Here is a 19000-nt window from a genome sequence, read left to right on the forward strand (position 1 = left end):
GTGTACAAAGTCAAGACAGTTGACGGCCAGCCTAAGTATAAAGCCCGCCTTGTTGCTAAGGGCTATGCTCAGAAGGAAGGGATTGATTTTCAGGAGGTCTTCTCTCCTGTGGTCAAAATGACCACCCTTCGTGTTTTGTTTGCTCTCACTGCTGTTTTGGATTTAGAACTGTATCAGATGGATGTAAAGACAGCTTTCTTACATGGTGATTTAGATGAAGAGCTGTATATGAAGCAGCCTGAAGGCTTTGTCATTCCTGGCAAAGAACATCTGGTTTGTAAGCTGAAGCGTAGTCTCTATGGGCTGAAACAAGCCCCGAGGCAGTGGTACAAAAAGTTTGATGCTTTCATGCTTAACCAGAAGTTTAATCGTAGCCATGCAGATCATTGCTTGTATACTAAAACTGATGCAGATGGCAGCCCAGTGATACTTGTGCTGTATGTTGATGACATGCTTCTTGCCGGGAAGAATAAGAGCATTTTGGAAGCTCTTAAGGACCAGCTGAAGTCAGCTTTTGCTATGAAGGACTTGGGTTCAGCTGAACATATTTTGGGTCTTCGGATTAGACGGGACAGAGCACAGAAGTTGCTTTTCCTCTCGCAGGAGAAGTATATCCAGAAAGTCCTTGATAGATTTAACATGGCTGATTCTAAGCCTTTGGGTGCTCCATTGCAGCCCTATGTTAAACTATCCAAGGATGATTGCTCAAAAGATGATGATGCAGCCAGTACTATGCGTGGGATCCCTTATGCTTCTGCTTGTGGATCTCTTATGTATGCTATGGTTGCTACACGGCCAGACATTGCTCATTCAGTGGGAGTAGTCAGTCGTTTTATGTCCAACCCGGGCAAAGCACATTGGGATGCTATAAAGTCTATTTTGAGGTACTTGAAGGGGACACAGAAGAAATGCCTTATGTATGGTAAAGGTCCACTTGAGGTGCAGGGTTATTGTGATTCAGACATGGCAGGTGATTCTGATACCCGCAAGTCTACTAGTGGGTACATCTATACTCTTGCAGGTGGTGCTGTTTCTTGGTGCTCTAGACTCCAGAGGATAGTAGCACTTTCTACTACTGAGGCCGAGTACATCTTCGTCACAGAGGCTTCTAAGGAGGCCATTTGGTTAGCACGCCTTGTCACAGAGTTTGGATTGCCAGAGAGGGCTCCGGTCCTTGGTTGTGATAGCCAGAGTGCCATATACCTGGCTAAGAATGCCATGTTTCATGCTCGTACCAAACACATTGATGTACGGTACCACTTCATCAGACAGGTGCTAGATGATGGTTTGGTCAGTTTGGTCAAGATTGGCACTCATGAGAACCCTGCAGATGCTCTCACCAAAAGTTTGCCAAAAGCACAGCTTGATATGTGTCTACAGCGGGTGGGAGTTACATAGCTTAGAGGAGCTTCACTGGCCCTTTAAGTGGGAGGTTGTTGGGTATAAAGTCCCAGTTTCGCCTCCGGACCTTGATCATCGCGTAGCTCTTTTCGAGAGCTTCGCGGCCATATATTTACTTGTACATTTGGCCCCCATTTGGGCCTTGTAACGGCATTCTTTGTATTTGGTCCGCCGGGCGCCCCATAAGTTGGGCGCCCGCCCATACCCTTGTATCACTATAAATACGAGGTCTCCCTTGAGCCTCATCAAGACAATCAAGATATTCTTGAGCATTGTGTGAGTTCTCTCTCTCTCTCTCACTCTTCTCTATCTCCTCTGCACTTCCTTGGCTGCAAGCTCTTGTGTTTGAGTCATTCTCTTCCAACACTTGCTTTATTTCTTCTTTTGGAGAACTGTATACAAGCTAAATTGTGTCCACAAGACTGAGTGGACAAACTGATTGACTGACCGCCAAACACAAGGACAAAGCGACTGTGCATAAGCTTTAGGCGATTGTGAAGCGATCTTCGAGAGAAATACACCCGCCCGAGACTGAGGGTAGGTGTGCTGAATACTCCGGAAGAGACTACGCTTCTTTGCCTGTAGGTATGCACAGGCAAGAGCCTAGGCATACATGCTTGACTTCTGTTGATAATGGCTGACATCTACATGCATCTAAATCATGAACGCTTGCTGAATTCTCCACAGTGGGTTAAGAGGACTAACCTGACACTGCGAGACTGACCTGACACTACGAGTGTCTAACATGTCCCGGACTAGGGCTCACAAAGGGGTCACGGCATACGACAAAAATATCCTAAAAGGTACTGTACATGATTCTTGCCCGGTGGATGAGCCAGTTTGTCACCGTGTACCACAGTGCATGGGTGCACGTTACACCTGGATTCCAGATAGCCTCATCCAGGACCCTAAGACTTGCAGCAAGATATAGTGGGTATTTGGAAGAGGCTAGATTTTCATTCAGGTGCAACCGCAAGCACCTTGGATGCAAGCCTGGGAGAGATTAGCAGTCTATTACAAGAGGCAGCACAAAGCAGATTGGCTAGCTTCCAAGAGCAGAAGAGGAGCATTCACAAGGGTCTTGCGTCTCTACAGCGGCTTCAAGAGAGTGCACCATAGAGCTCGTGGATTAAGTGTCAACTGGATGCCACCCGTACAGAGCTCAGATCCATAGAGCGGTGGCGGGTGGAGTGCAGATATCATGCCAGGGCCTCTTTTTGGACGCAGCAAGAGACACGGTCATTGGGAATTTCTGAGAGATTGCAGGCCAACACAAAAGGAGAGGGGGTATCCGCAAGTTGCGAGGCTAGGATGGATCCATTGTTACTATAAGTGGCATTACCTTGGGCCAAATGTCAAAGTGAGGATGGGCTTCCAACCTCCTTATTTCTCTATCCTCACTGGGATCTCATGGAAGGCGGCCTCAGAGCTGCCTTCAACGAGACAATGGTTACGGAAGCCATGCCGGAGAGGTTATCTAAGGGATTGATCCACTTGATTCCCAAGGAGGGTGGTGACAGATTGGAGATTCGGCAGTGGAGACCCATCGCCCTCCTAGGGACCGCCTACAAAATTCTCGCCAAGGCCATCAGCCTGAGATTGCAACGCTTTCTCCTCGACTTAATTCATGGTACACAAACAAGTTTCGTTCAGGATCAGAATATTCTGGACAACATCTTCACTTTCTAGGTGGCGACCACATCGGCCAGGATGCATCAGCAAGATCTTGTCGGAGGGATTGATCCACTGATTCCCAAGGAGGGTGGTGATGGACTGGAGATCCAACAATGGAGACCCATCACCCTCCTAGGGACTGTCTACAACATTCTCGCCAAGGCCATTAGCCGAAGAGTGCAACCCTTTCTCCCCGACTTGATTCATGGTACACAAACAAGTTTCGTTCAAGATCAAAGTATTCTTATGGACAACACCTTCACCTTCTCGAAGGCGACCGTGTCAGCTAGGATGCGGCAGCAAGATCTGATTGTGCTCCTTCTAGATTTCGAGAAAGCCTACAGCAGAGTAGATTGGGGCTTTCTGGAGAGGACAATGTGCAGGATGGGTTTCCCGGAGGAGTGGGTCCGAGGTGTATTGGGACTCTACTCGGCTTCTCATAGCCAGATTCTTATTCAAGATGCTAGAGGTGACACATTTCCGCTTACACACTCTATCCAGTAGAGGTGCCCTCTAGCACCTTATCTCTTCCTATTCGTCGCTGAGGCCATAAGCAATTTTCACTCTGCACACGAGACCGAACTCCAAGGACTGCATCTCCCCATCCGAGTGCAGGAGGAGCTTCTTGATTCCGAGTTCGCCAACAACACAACAGCATACATGTCAGGGGTCAAGGGGAACCTCCATAGATTCGCCGAAACGATCGAGATTTTTTGTCGTGCATCCGGAGTACAGTCCAACTGTGCACAAGTTGTGTGGATTTTGGGTTGGGTCATCGCCTGCCTCGTGTTGACGTCCAATCGAGGCTTTTCAATGGGTCCTGACGGGGATTCCAGTTTGCTATCTTGAATGCCAAGTTGGCATTGACATCTCCCCCGAGCACAACAACTCAACCCCCTTCATCTAAGCATTTGGAAGAAGCTATTATTCTTGAGTTCGGCCAGGCTTTCCCTGGTTGACCGGGTAATGGTGGCGAACTAGGTTCTTTCTTGCCACATTGTGGTACATTACCTCCTATTGGTCTTTCGCCCGATATGTATTGGTTAGGTTCAGCATTTGATCCGGAACTTTCTGTGGGCTGGCCGTGATGGAAGACCGGCCAGGGCCAAGGAGGCCTGGAGAGTATTAATTTAGCCGCGACGCAGAGGGGGCCTAGGTATCATCGACCCCTCCATGCATAGTCGAGAATGACTTTGGACTACCAATAAGCCAAATGCAAGATCTCAAAGAACCAAGAGTCGGGCTGAACTTTACACGGCTGTAGAAGCACCAATAATGACCGATCTCAAGCCTATGCACTCTTCCCAATGGAATGTAGGAAGGCTGCAAATCTGAGGCTGGGATATGGACCGTTTGGGACTGTTCTAAGCTATGTATGAATGCTGAAAATGAATGAATGCATGTGGGTTACCTTCACCGAAGTGCTGTAGCAAACGATGATGATACGAATGCTGAAAACTGGTTCTATGCAGAAAACGCAAGGTCTTCTGGAGGGCTGAATTCTATGGACTCGTTTTCTTGTTGGAGGCTGAATGCTCTTGCGTTGATGCTCCTGGGTGCTGTAGGATGCAACGCTTGCTGAAAACGCTCAATGCTGATGAGATCTATGGGCTGAATGCTGAAACGCTGAAGCGCTTACTGCTGATTGCTTGGATGGATTAGGTATGAATGCTATATGCTATTTATATGAGTGCTAAAGGGCTGGTCGGTCGGCTGAAGGGCTGGCCGACTGGATCCCTAAAGCTACACGACTGGATATGATGAGATAAATGGTTAATGATGGTATTTAAATGCTGAAAAATGATAAATAAATACTATAAAATATGGAAAAAATACCAGATAAAGTTATGATGTTTCGGCAATGGTCTAGATGGCCTACATGCATATGGGATGAATGCTATGCATAAATGCACACATGTCCTGGTGCAAACTCTAAGGCTTCTATGACATCTATATGCATGAATAATTCTCTCCAAGTGGGTTAAGGGACTTTAACTGACTGACTGACTCACTATGGCTGAGGAAAGACCTACGTAGCTCGTACCTGACATATCTTGGACTGAGGATTACAATGGAGTCATGGCGTACGACAAATATCAATCCTAAAGGGTTCTAAAACTATACAATGTTGCACTAATGATGATGAGCCATCCTGTCGCCATGCACCTCAGTTCAAAGTGCATGTGTCAAAAAAAGGCACCTAAAAATGGTGCAAAAATAGTGTGGGATGGAACATGAAAGAAAGAAGGGGAGAGGTTCTGTGGAAGGGGAGTAACAAGAGAAGAAGTGGTTGGGGGACCACCAAAGGGATGGAGGGAGAGGGTACCGATGAAGTGGTAGCTTGAGAAATAGGGGAAAACAGTGTGGGATGGAACATGAAAGAAAGAAGGGGAGAGGTTCTGTGAAAGGGGAGTAACTGTTAAAAGTCATCTCCTGTCTAGTTTTATACACCAGGGCCTTTGTTGTGGGTGTGCCCGCCCTTATGAGGTGTTTTATCATTTTGCCCACTCTCCGCATTTTTCCCCTATTTTTCCTATTTTTTCTGTGGCTTGGGAGGCAGCCCATGTGCTGGCCGACTACTGGAACTAGTCCACGACTCCATGCGTGTGATGGCCGACTGCTGACAAGCTGGCCGACTGGATGTGTGAGCTGGTCATGGAGTATCAGGGCCAGTCGGCTGCCCTACTGCAGGCCGACTGCTGTTGGGGGGCCATATAAATAGGCCCCCAGCCCCCTTGCCAGTTTTGTATCAACCCCGAGATCTTCTTGTGTATATAGAGCAGAGTTACACGCCTCTATCTCCCTCTCTCTTGTGCTGTATTTTTCTGCATGCGTTTTTTCTCTTGTCTTCCCAGATCTAGTCATCATCTCCGCTGCGTATTCTGACATAGTATCAGAGCCTAGGCTCTAGATAGTTCTTGGGATTTGTGTGAGCAAGAGGGGAACTGTTGTGTGGCTGATTGGTGGACCGTACGGGACTGTTCGGGAAGAGGAGAAGCAAGAGGACGGCGGGCTGATTTGCCGGACAGCCACTTGCAGGTATTAGTTCTTCTTTGTTCCCACCCACCCACCCTTTTCAAAGTACATCCCCGCAATGGCAGATCTGCTTGAGATGGCTGAGAGGCATGTGAAGATCCCGACACTCCCCACGTTCCCGATGGACCGTCAGTTGGACGGGAGCAACTACGACATATCAGCACTCTCTCTCCCAAGTCCTCAGGTTTGTGATGAGTGGCAGTCTGGTAATGGCCACTTAAGTGTGGATACGCTGCAGGCGCAGGCTTTCCAGGACCAGATGGTGGATAGCTTGCCAGTAGATGGTAGCAGTTGGCAGGAACTCTCCAATACTAATGTTGGTAGTTCTTGTGTTCGTCAGTCAAAGGAAACTGAACAGGTAACTTATGCTCTGATGTCTCGTAGTATTCGGGACAAAGAACCTCCAGTAGATGAGGATGTTCTTTCCACGGGGACCTTTCGGAAAGCCAGGCAGGTGGTAGTTGATTACTTGCAGAAGGAGGTGCATACTCCAGGCTTTGTGGTTCCAGATTCAGAGGGGGTGGTTGACATGTTTCAGAAGGCCTTGCGTGGTCTTCATCAGGTTTCCAGGACTTGTTTTTGCACTGTAACAGGTGTTGATCCTTGTGAGCTGTGTGATGCCTCTTCGACTCAGAAGCAGAATGGTTCATTGATCTGGTTGATGGACACCAGATTGGACGGGAGCTTCCTGATGAGGCAGTTGAGCTCATGGTTGCGGATGTCTTTTTGGGAGGCAAGATTGCGTTTCCTGTGGTTTCTGCGGCATGCGAAGGATCATGGACTCTGGTACACAGGAGGGGGATTGTTGGATGGAGTCTCCGACTCCACGGTTGGAGTGACCCAGTTTGGGGAGGAGATCCAGACACGAGGAGATCTACTTCAGGCCCAGGAGCAGTTTTATGGAGCAGTAAGAAGCAGTTATCTTTTGCCTTGTCGAGCACAGAGGCAGAGTACCGAGCTGCTTGTGATGCTGCTTGTGAGGTGGTGAGGATGCAGAGGTTGCATTGCAAGTTTGGGCTTCCACTGGAGGAACCCATGGTCATCCAGAGGCACTTTGTTCGTGAACAAATCGTTGCTGATGACATCTTGCTAGAGTTCTGTTCTAGAGTTCTGTTCGACGGAGGACAGTACGGTGAACCTCTTCACGAAGTCGCTCTCTCAGGATTTGCTCAGGCGGCACCCCAGCTCCCTGTGGTTGGTTTCACAGCCAGGAGCTGAGAGGGGGTGTTAGAAGCCATCTCCTGTCTAGTTTTATACACCAGGGCCTTTGTTGTGGGTGTGCCCGCCCTTATGAGGTGTTTTATCATTTTTCCCCAATCTCCGCATTTTTCCCCTATTTTTCCTATTTTTTCTGTGGCTTGGGAGGCAGCCCATGTGCTGGCCGACTACTGGAACTAGTCCACGACTCCATGTGTGTGATGGCCGACTGCTGACAAGCTGGCCGACTCGATGTGTGAGCTGGTCGTGGAGTTTCAGGGCCAGTCGGCTGCCCTACAGCAGGCCGACTGCTATTGGGGAGCCCTATAAATAGGCCCCCAGCCCCCTTGCCAGTTTTGTATCAACCCCGGGATCTTCTTGTGTATATAGAGCAGAGTTACATGCCTCTATCTCCCTCTCTCTTGTGCTGTATTTTTCTGCATACGTTTTTGCTCATGTTCCCAGATCTGGTCATCATCTCCGCGGCGTATTCTGACAGTAACAAGAGAAGAAGTGGTTGGGGGAACCACCAAAGGGGTGGAGGGAGAGGGTACCGATGAAGTGGTAGCCTAAGAATTAGGGGATAGGATTCCCTGGGAAGAGAAAAAAAGTCCATAGAAGTTAGAATATTGATCTCCTGAAGCCATCTCCTCCAAACGCAAAATCCTCCTCTTCAAATAGGGCTAGAAGCAGCTAGACCTCCTCTAAAACTGAGCACAGTAGTTAGTATGAGGATGAAGAATAAGGAATGCAGGGTGGGACTTAGGAGGGTAGGAAAAAACCAGAAGAGGAGAAAGGAATGGATCTCCGAGGTTTAATGGCACCACAGATGCTGAAAACACAGCTCTATGAAGAGAAACACAGCCTAATTGAAGAAAACACAGCTTTCTGATGAAAACACAGCTCCCAGATCTGAAAACACAGGCCTTTATGTGCTGAAATCTGTAAACAATAGGTTCTTGAAAGAAAACGCAGATCCTAGAGCAGTTCTAGGCTCTACTACCATGGGAGAAATATGTGCTACTGCTGTAAATCTGAAAACAGAGAATAAAACAGCATATATGTGTAGACAGTAGACTGCAAATGATCAAGAACCTAAATATGAATGAAGGTACAGCACAAGGGAGGCCCGTGAGTGCTGGTATGTACAAGTCAGGGCTGAAATCAGAGATGAAATGATGTGGGAATGAGACGCCTATTTATATAGGTCCTCATGAGCTGGTCAGCCAAGTCCTACAGGCCGACCTAGACAAAAATCCATAAAATGCTAAAAATTGCTTTAAAAAAAGGCCCCTAAAAATGGTGCAAAAATAGCAAATAAAATATGCAATGCAGGGCCTCATAAATGGGCCAGATACAAGCATGCATAGAGTCCATATGGGGATGAACAATATTTCCAACATATGGCTTTAGCACGGCATTTGAGGACAAATTTGCAGCCAGTCTCTTGCGTGCGTGGGATCATCTCACGCCGGCCCTACAACAGTCAACTCCAATAGCCTCCAAGGAGTGGCTCCGACAACCTCTAGTTTGGAATCCTTTGGTCAGTCTGCCTAGTGGTCACATGCTCGGGGCTCGCCCACACGTATCATGGGGAACCTTGAGTACGGGCCTTGCTAGGTCACTTGGAGATTGGCTTGCTTTTAGACAGCTACCCCAAGAGGCTTAGGAGGGAGCCCTTATTGGGATCCGGGGCAGAGACCGTCTTATCCTCGACATCATGGCTGGCCCCAATACCGGATCCTTCTCCTCTGCAATGGCTGGGAGTGTTCACCAGGCACGCTATACCCCTGGTAGTTCATGGCGCAAACAAGTACTCCGCTCTACTCACCTTCTCTATTGGGCTTCATGGTAGACTGGAGAGATCAGAGACCCCCTTAGAGGACCTCAAGGGATGCACCTTGTAGAGGGTGAGGGTGATTGGTTTTCCCAGCGGATTTGTTATGTCACGTGCAGAACTACGGGCATGGCTAATCTCAGCATATATTCAGTGATCCCTAATTAAGGCAAAGCAATAATAACATATACCTAGATGAATCCAAGAGCATGCCCAAATTCACCTTATAAGAAAGTGCAATTTATAACCTCATGGTGGTCATCCACAAGACAATAAACCATCAACTCCATCATGCATAGTATGGACTAGATACTACGACATCCCCACTAACGTCATCAGTGCCCAATAGTGGGTGTAGAACTTGGTATCAATATATGCTCCCACACACACACACCCCATGCACACACACACACACACAAGAGCATAGATCCATACAAAGGTCTATGTATTAAGTTTCTGTATTGAGTTTCTGTCAAAGCTCCAGAGATACAGGGCAAACTCAGCCATAATGAAGCCTAGCACTAAGGATTATATCAAGTACTCTGCTCTACTCACCTTCTCTATTGGGCTTCATGGTAGACTGGAGAGATTAGAGACCCCCGTAGAGGACCTCAGGGGATGCACCTTGTAGAGGGTGAGGGTGATTGGTTTTCACAGCGGATTTGTATGTCACGTGCACAATTGCGGGCATGGCTAATCTCAGCATATATTCAGTAATCCCTAATTAAGGCAAAGCAGTAATAACATATACCTAGATGAATCCAAGAGCATCCCCAAATTCACTTTATAAGAAAGTGCAATTTATAACCTCATGGTAGTCATCCACAAGACAATAAACCATCAACTCCATCATGCATAGTATGGACTAGATACTACGACATGCCCACTAACGTCATCAGTGCCCAATAGTGGGTGTAGAACTTGGTATCAATATATGCTCCCACACACACACACCCCACGCACACACACACACATAAGAGCATACATCCATACAAATGTCTAAGTATTGAGTTTCTGTCAGAGCTCCGGAGATACAAGGCAGACTCAGCCATAATGAAGCCTAGCACTAAGGATTATATCAAATAGAAAGAATTATTACAACAAAAAGGTAGTTGATAGGGCATATGCACCACTAAGCAGTAACAACCGGCCAAATTGCACATCATGAGGAGCCTAGAAAAGGCTAGGCCAGTTTTCAGTCATAATCATCTCTCTCCCTCTTGGAGATTGGTCATATCCTATAGGTAGAAAAGTCATATTTTGGAAGGCCAAGGGCCAGCATACATGTAACCTTTTCATGTACATAATTCATATATTGAAAAACCAGTCTATCTCTATCTCTCCTCTCATGCATTTTGCGTTAAGGTTCCTACAGGGTCCTTAAGGGCTGCGATCAAGGCATGAAGGCTTCCGCTATGTCACACATATGGCAGCCCCAAACATTTGCAACACATGGAGAAGTTGGTTGTCTTTTTCATGCAGTAGAAATTAACGCGCAACATTCATGAGTCTGGATCAAGTCTATATCTGAACTCTCATTGTAAATATTCATAATCATTAATGCAATTGATACACATACAGGAGCTTAGGTTGGAACCCAAGTTTCTACTTCTTCTCTTTGTGCATTTAATTAGCATTAATTGCAACACTAATCAAGCACACCTCCGCATAGCAAGTAACATGAGTGGGGCTCTGGAATTTTGCAAGCTCTACAGCAAACCACTTGTTTGTGCTTATCTACCTTGAAGAAGCCTTTTGATTGTCTCGAATTGATGCCATCTACCTTGAAGAAGAGTGCTGATTATTTTGGATTGATGCCATGCTAGATGCTTGAGTGATGCTCTCTTGACCTCTCCTTAATCTGGGGATCAAATGACTAAAGAAGGGAGAGGCGCGGCCTATTTACAGGGCCACATCTGCCCCTTTCAGCTGGTCGGCCATCTGTATGGCATGCTACTTGACCTGCTGCCCAGACTACTCGTCTCCAAATTGTCCTTGGTAGGCTGCAAAGCTTCCTGACTTTGGCTTTTTGCCTGTGGGCTATCTACCTGCAATGTCTGCCGGTGCGCCCGGATGCCCCCAGCAATAAGCTGTCATGACATCTGTACAAATGTCAATTTCAAGTGGGTTACAAAATTGTGCAAGTTTAGCACACATACAATTACCTGGACTTACCCTCGCCTACCCTAATGGCAATTAGCGACTTGTCCATGGACCACAGTTCACAAAGATGCAAAGTTCACGTCACTAACCTGTTTGAACTATCTTTCACCGTGCACCCAAATGCGGGGTGCACGTGACATCTACTATCTCTCTCCTAGCCTATACACGATAGTCATGGTATGCATCTTGAGGCATCTTGTTTGCATAAAGTTGTGAATGGTTCAAGTTCTAATGTCTATCTTAGGCAATTCAGAGGAAAAGAACATTCTTAAAGTTGACTGCTTCTGCTAGGATACGAGAACTCGAGGCCGTCGCATCCCAATTCCGTTATTGTGTGATCAAGTTCACTCTCTCTAAAACAATTTAGTGCCTAACTTATCTATACTGAGAGATTCCCTTCCACAATACTCTTTGACATAAACCGCCTCAAGATCTTTATATACATAGTCAATAAAGCTAGCCATGAGGGTGGTGGAAGGTGATAGGTGGAAGAGCAAGGATCGTGTCATGGTGCATCCCTCGAACATTAACTACTTGTCTCCTTATAGAGACTTTGCTACCCATACAATTTCAGCATTCAATAGTATGTTACCCAGTTCAGTACTCAGTATTATATAAGCATGCTCCTACATCCTTGAAAACACTGAAATCTATGCGTAGCACCAGACATACATGCAAGAATCTTCTTGGAGTTTTGTAACAGTGGGCCACACACAACATCCAGTTGGAGCCATTAGGCTTACTGTTGTCAAGCAGTGGCTGGCAGGATAGAGAAGGACCCAAAAGGGAAACAGGTTCAAAAGCTAGCTAAGCCTCCTCATTCACTGCCAAAGACTAAAGGCCTTTTTCCCATGAGCCTGGTTAACTTGGCCATGTGTGGTGAATGTTCAAGTAGAGGCCAAGTTTAGCCAAAATCACATTTCTTCTCCCCCGCGACATCTGGGCCACTTGGGGCCAGGATTGGGTGGTAGACCAAGCCGCCTTCGGGTGGGCACTACTACAGAAGGATCTACTCAGGGAAAACAACAATTGCATTTTCCATGGCCAAGTTACATGTATTACTTTTGACCCAAGTTAACTTAGCCCGAGGGGAGAGGGTCTAACCCCATTAATCTCAACAGAGTTCCACTATCAGAAAACGTAACTGAAGAAGGCATTGCTATACGTGGCCATGGCACATGCATAGGCCCAATGCTTCACTACGCTAGATGCTTATGTGATACTGTTCGGTGAGAAGATCAAAGCTATGAGACAATCTCTCATGGAAGGAAGCGGCCCTTACCTCCACTGCGTGCAGGCTCTCAGTGCGAGGTCGGCGAAGCTCCAAGCTTTGCGATGAGAGATACGAACAGCTCGACGATGGTAGTTCGAAAAAACGGAGGGACCTCCGGCGATGCAAACTGTCTCGGCATTCGTCTACAAAACACTGTTCTTTCGCTTCAAATGCTTTGTTGGGCTTGACTAGGGCTTTTCTTTTTCCGCTTTACCTCTGCACAAAGTCCACACCCCGGTCCCTTTTTGACCCACTCCACCCTACTGTATGCCCCTATTGTACTTTAAATATTCTCCTCTCTAGATAGGGACACAAGGAGCATCTCAAAACTTCAAAGCATAAGACCGTAAATTGAGCATTTGAATACTTTGAGCGTGAGTAGTTAATTTTAGACATCTTTGCCAAAATGTTTACACCCATTATCACTAAAATTTAACATTTAGTGAGAAAGCATAATATGGCACCAAAATGTTGGTTTGCTATTAATGGGCATAAATTGTCAAGCATAAACCTTCGAACAAAAGAATTAAAGCTACGATAACCTTAGGCAAAAATCTAGTGCCTTCTAGATTCATCGGACGCCCACTTCGAGTGGTATAAATGGTGCTTGAGCCGGAGATGGAGGGAAGGCTAGTGTGGAATAAGAGGGATGGAGAGGGACGAGGAGAGGCTAGGGGGAGGGGGTCGAGTAGAGGGTGCTGAAGGCGAGGGCTTGCTGCTGGGCAACACGAGGGAAGCTGGGGCGAGGGAGGCTGGTCGAGGGCGAGTTGGGCAAGGGTACGTAAAGGTTAATTAATTAATTAACCTTATCCCATTAATTAATTAATGGGCATAGAGTGAATAGAGGGGGATGCTTTGCATGCTTTCGATTTTCTCCTGCTCTGCATGCATTCGATTCTCCAAGGATCACCATGCTCTTTCCTTGCTCATGGCCACCGAGCTACTGTGGAGGTCCCATGGAAGCTTCTACACAATTATTATTGTAGTCGTTCGATTCTCCAGGGATCTCCATGCTCGATTCTCCAAAGATCGCCATTGCTCTGCAGGTCGCATGGCAGCTTCTACACGATTATAGTAGTCGTCCAGGAGGATCCTGTGCGTACAGCACGCTTGGTATTTGTTTCTTTTTTAGCCATTGGGAGTTGCATTATTGATATTGCCTCCTTTTTCATCCTGCTGTCGTTGTAACCATGGCACCCAAAAGGTTTCCTTTGCATGATATAACGAATGCATTATCTATTCCACCGTCACCTTGTCTTCTTTGCCATGGCACCCAAAAGGTTTCCTTTGCATGATATAATGAATGCATTATCTATTCCACCGTCACCTTGTCTTCTTTGCCATGAACCAAATAAGACAGCATCTACTGTACAAAGAAATCCTACTCTAAATCCTCTATGTTCGAGGACAGTGACGCTGCATGTACATCATCCATTAGAAACGTGCTTGTAGTTAAGAGAAAAGCTAGATCATTGGGTATGTTTTTCCTTCTCTTTGTGAAACAAGCATCAAAGCCTTTGGGTGCCTTATTCAAATATAGTTTCTTTCAGATGTTTAAAATGCATACCGCCTCTGCTTAGTGAATACAAAAGCACAGTAAACTAAATTGTAAAGTAATTTAGCTCATGCGAGTAATTACATATTATTTATGACTATAGGTTCTTTTGAGACTCCAAAAGATACAAAAGGCAAGAAGGTTGCCTCGGATTCGTCTGTGAGCAAATGTCCCAAGTTTTTGGCTCCCAAAAAGACTAGGCTCTTTGAAGCCTTCATCATAGTGGTGGGGATTGGAAATGGTGACATAGATGTATCACATTGGGAACCTCTCGAGGAGTTCATCCACATGGAATGTCTTAAAGGCATGTTTGCATTAGAGAAACGAGGAACACTAAACCATCCTTACTTTCAGATGGTAGTTAGCCTGACGGCACCATACCTGATAAGCATTGGGAGGTTGATAAAACGCTACATGTAATGGGAGTACTTCAAACCGAAGGAGGCTTGGTGATGTGTAGAGGTTTGCACCAAATCCACATGCACATTTTCGAGGATATGTTTGACTATTGTATGAAGGATCTTCATAAGAGCCACTTTAGATTTTTTTTGTCATGATGTCTCATTTGAAGAAATAACATGTGGGTGCCAGTTATATGCCCTATATGGTCAAGGAGATCTTAAGAATAAAGTGTGTCTATCACACCAATGAATCTGTTCGAGTGAGCATATGTGTTTGTGGAGAATTATATACCCAACAAGTTTGGTGTGACACACTAGAAAATACTTTACTTCAAATGATATGCTACATTGTGGGTTATACCTAAAAACAAATAATGGTATGGATAAAAGACGAGCTATATCCATCTGGAAAGTGATGAAAATCCCACACTTAACCCAATACATTGGCATTGAGACTATATTTTACATGGACACACCTGGGATGAGGTATTTCAGTGCAAACAATATTCAAGGAGAAGAGAATCATGGAAGTGATCATGACAGTGATAAATGTAACAAGCCAGGCTATCGTCAGAACCTGATAATAGTTCATGCTAAAGAAGATTCTCTTCCAAAAGAAGACTACAGCAAGAACTACATCTCTATCATTGAAAATTTTGTAAAAATTTGATAGATTATAGATTTTTATTAAAGAACACATTAGAATTGAAACTTACTATCATAGACAAAACTACACACTCCACCACAAAAGCATGTAACTTCAACCTACAAAGCACCATAAATATATGTACAAAGAAAGTCCAAAAACTAAGGACAAAAGATCCTAGATTCATAAGCCCAACAATTGATATCCCCAAGAGTAGTCAAACCCCAACGCTTTACATACAGACTCCATAAAGTCTAGATCAACCCAGATATCATCTAATTTCTTATGATGGAGATAGACATAGCAGAGTTTTTGACCAATACACCAACCTTGCTTTTAGGTTATGTTAAATAGTAATCTTCCTCCCTTTAAGGTGAGAGGGGAGAACTTGTACAAAAAGGAATAAGCCAACACATAAGAGCCAATATCTTCCATTTAATAGTATTAAAACCTCTATAATAAAGTAATGAAAATCCTAGAGGACTAATGATTAATCAGTTATAGCCTTGTATATTATATTTACATTTTAACTTCAGCTTAGTAAGATCCCCAAAGTAGATTTCATTCTTGGAACACTTCCCAAAGACAAGTGAAGCTAACCACACAAAAGATTACATTGCATTCAATAACATGATTTAACTTATGTCCTTTTCCAAAAACCAGTGTGTTTAAGAAGCTCTCTACTAAAGAGTCCCCAATACCAATCTACTCATTTAATTCCAAATAGATCTAATGGCATGACACTCCCAGAGAGATGCCAAGCATCCTCAAGTTTTTCCATGCACCTCAGACATGTTCCATATCCCATGTTCCTATAAAGCATCTTGATGTCCAAGGCGAGATCTCCCATAATAACCTACACTCCACACCTCTTGAGTCCTACAACGTGCACTCCACACCTCTTGAGTCCACCTTAAATTCCACATTTTGTTAAGGTGGTCTTCAAAACTTTCAACAACATCAGTCAACACAGAATATATGGTAGTAGTTTTTTCCACACCTAATCCTTGTACCATCCCTCTTCTCCTATTATCAACTATGCATATTTTTCAAGGACCATGGAAATTAGGCTTAAATCCCTTCTATTAAACATAAGTTTTAGCTCCCCTGCCTCTCTTCACCCTAGCAAGGGGCCATCCCATAGGTCCTCCATATGAGTCAACTATTTATTATTCAAAGTATTAGCCCCTTTGACATCAATGAAAGGCAAAGTGGGGGGGGAGGAGAAGATCATAGACCACCAAATATAAAAGCTAAAAAGTGAGTGCCCATTAACCCTATGGTCTCTTATAGGTGATACACTTCCTTCCAAGAGTTCACAAGGAATTTGCACAGAGAAGGGGGCATTCTAGCATTTAATAAGGGTTAGTGATAAGGTTTTATCAATCCATATCAAACACCCATATATTCAACTTTAAAGCTCCCAAAAAGTTCCTCGAGCATACAAGCCCAAGGCTGCTCCATAGACACAAACTTGTCAGTTTGGGAAGCAATCCTTTCCTTAGTGAAAGCCTAACGCAAGAGGTCGAGGATTTGATGGAAGCCCAAATCAGAGCCAATAATCCAAAGCCAAATGGTTGGCTGGACACATCCAAAATATGCATAAGGAATGTGGTAGGGAGAAGAGCTTCAGAGAAGCAGGAGGCTATAATGAATAGTTGAATCAGACTATAATGAGCAGCTGAATCAGACTATGAACCTAAGCTTTTAAGCCTTGCTGAGGAAGAACTGAAAAATTTTAGAGAAACACTGAAATACACAAAGAAACACAATTGAAGCGATCTGAGCGCACTAGTAGAAGAGGTATAATTAGAAGAAAATCTAAGAAGACTAAAGCGGATCCAATCGATAAATGCCATGTGGCACTAATTACCTAAAAGTACTATCTATTCTCATTAGGCAGGGCTTTGAAAGTTTAAAGTTTTTCTAATTAGTATCCAAGCAACTATTGTTGATGAATTGTACACTCTTGTAAAGCAAGCAAGTGTGTCTATGTGCAAGCCATTTCATAACTGTTGTAATCTTTCATAACTCTAATACAAAGTATATTCTCCATCCTTTCTCTACTCATGTTTTTCATATTGTTAATCTTAAAGCCATAAACACTTATTGGTACAATATAGAGAGTGAGAGCATGATTGGTTGAGGCTTTGGCAACCTAGAGATGGTGAGCCACAAGTCACCTTACGATCTTGTACATATCTCTTACTGTTAATCCCATTTTGGATTAATAAACATGATCCTCAATTGAGGACATTAATAAGTGTCATGAAACAACACTATAAAAGTTGTACATTATGAGATATTGGCCACCCAAGGCCTAGTCAGTGAGTTTTGGGTGCCCAGTGTGAATAAGGACCAATTGTATATAAGGCATTTTCTCATAATGTAAAGACACAATCCCCTTTGTGCTATTGAGAGCTCTCCCTTTGTGTCTTGAGAGAGATTGAAGGAGTGAGAGCATTCTAGCATTCTAGCATTGTGCCTCTTTCATGCTTGTGTGAGAGCATTCTAGCATTGTGCCTCTTTCATGCTTGTGTGATTTATGCGTGTGTGTGTGTGTGTGTGTGTGTGTGTGAGAGAGAGAGAGAGAGAGAGAGAGAGAGAGAGAGAGTGATTGCCCTATGCGACGGTGTAAGCAACTCCAGGTGATAGTGTGGAGGTGGAGCTTGGAGTTTGGAGCTTAACAAGTAAGCTTGGAGGCCTCGAGGGACTCAAGATCGAAGCATTAGTAAGTACCCTACGACAGTTGTGATCTATTGCTCATCCATTAGGTGAATGTGTAGAGTTCCCTCTTGGAGGTATGGTAGCCCATAACACTTTTGGCATCACTGCCAGGGAAACACCTTTGTTTCTTCCATCCTCTTGGAGTTTCAGCTCCCATTGCATAGGATTCATTATTGTCCTTGCATTCTAGTAGTGCATTGTGTGGAAAATGAATGGATAAGATGTGTGTGGTAGGAAAAAATTGAGATAAATTTGTTGTGATGTTGTGTATGTTTGTGGTGAAGTGGTTTTAGGATAAGACCACTGTTTGTTCTTGTTAATTTTGATATACGCATCATTGAAACCACTAACGTGAATGAGCAGGTTGGTGTGTTGTTTTGTTTCTTTTTCAAAAATTCATAAAAATAAAAAACATAAGGGACCATTGACTGTGCCAAGAACTTGCATTTCATTCCTTAAGAGTGGCACAACCGATTTGGTATCAATTGGATAAGTATTACGCACCCAAAATCACAAACTTTCGACGTGGGAAGTTCCACGTGAAAGTGCAAAAAAGCAGTTCACGTCGTGAACCATTTCCTATAGTTTCACACCGCGAAATCACTCACGAAATCAGTGCCATAATTAATGCCGAAAATCATGGGATTTCCTTTCTAAAAATAGAAAACCTTATCCTGACACCCCTGACACCGCAAAGTCTGTCAAATTTTTTGAGCACATGAAAGTTCAGTAAAGCGTTTGACGTGAAACATTATGAAGCCGTTCACGGTGTGAAACCCTTACTGGTTCACAACGTGAACCCTTTGGAAACAGTTCATGACGTGAAACCCTTACTGGTTCACGACGTGAAACATTCTCTGCAGATTCACGGGTTGGCCAAATCCAATGATTAGATAGACCGAGGCCATGAGGGTCAGTTAAGGAGGCCAGCCTATCTAAAAAAGAAGGGATCTAACTCGAAAGGTAAAAAAATTTGAGCATGTGAAAGTGCAGGATACCGTTCACGCCGTGAACCATTTCCTGCAGTTTCACGGCTTCTAAAACAGAGCGATAGAATCGAAAGCAAAATCAAAATTGGGTTGATAAATAG

General features: G+C 44.7%; 1 protein-coding gene across 3 annotated transcripts in view; it reads right to left on the bottom strand.

Annotated features, from left to right (window-relative positions):
- Positions 1–12822, bottom strand: part of LOC147607256 (transcription factor LRL3-like) — a 77318-nt gene extending 64496 nt beyond the window's left edge. The window contains exon 1 of one of the 3 annotated variants that reach the window (XM_086790874.1): positions 12591–12822. The gene's annotated coding sequence lies outside the window, so the exon portion shown is untranslated. Of the gene's footprint in view, positions 1–10886; positions 11188–12590 lie in introns of those variants that run through there. The other 2 variants (XM_086790877.1, XM_086790875.1) reach the window with 2 other exon arrangements.
- Between the last annotated feature and the right edge of the window lie 6178 nt (positions 12823–19000).

Source organism: Cibotium barometz, chromosome 55 (genome assembly GCF_041138505.1).
Source record: "Cibotium barometz isolate CiBa-2024 chromosome 55, ASM4113850v1, whole genome shotgun sequence".
In the NCBI taxonomy this organism is placed as follows: Eukaryota; Viridiplantae; Streptophyta; class Polypodiopsida; order Cyatheales; family Cibotiaceae; genus Cibotium; species Cibotium barometz.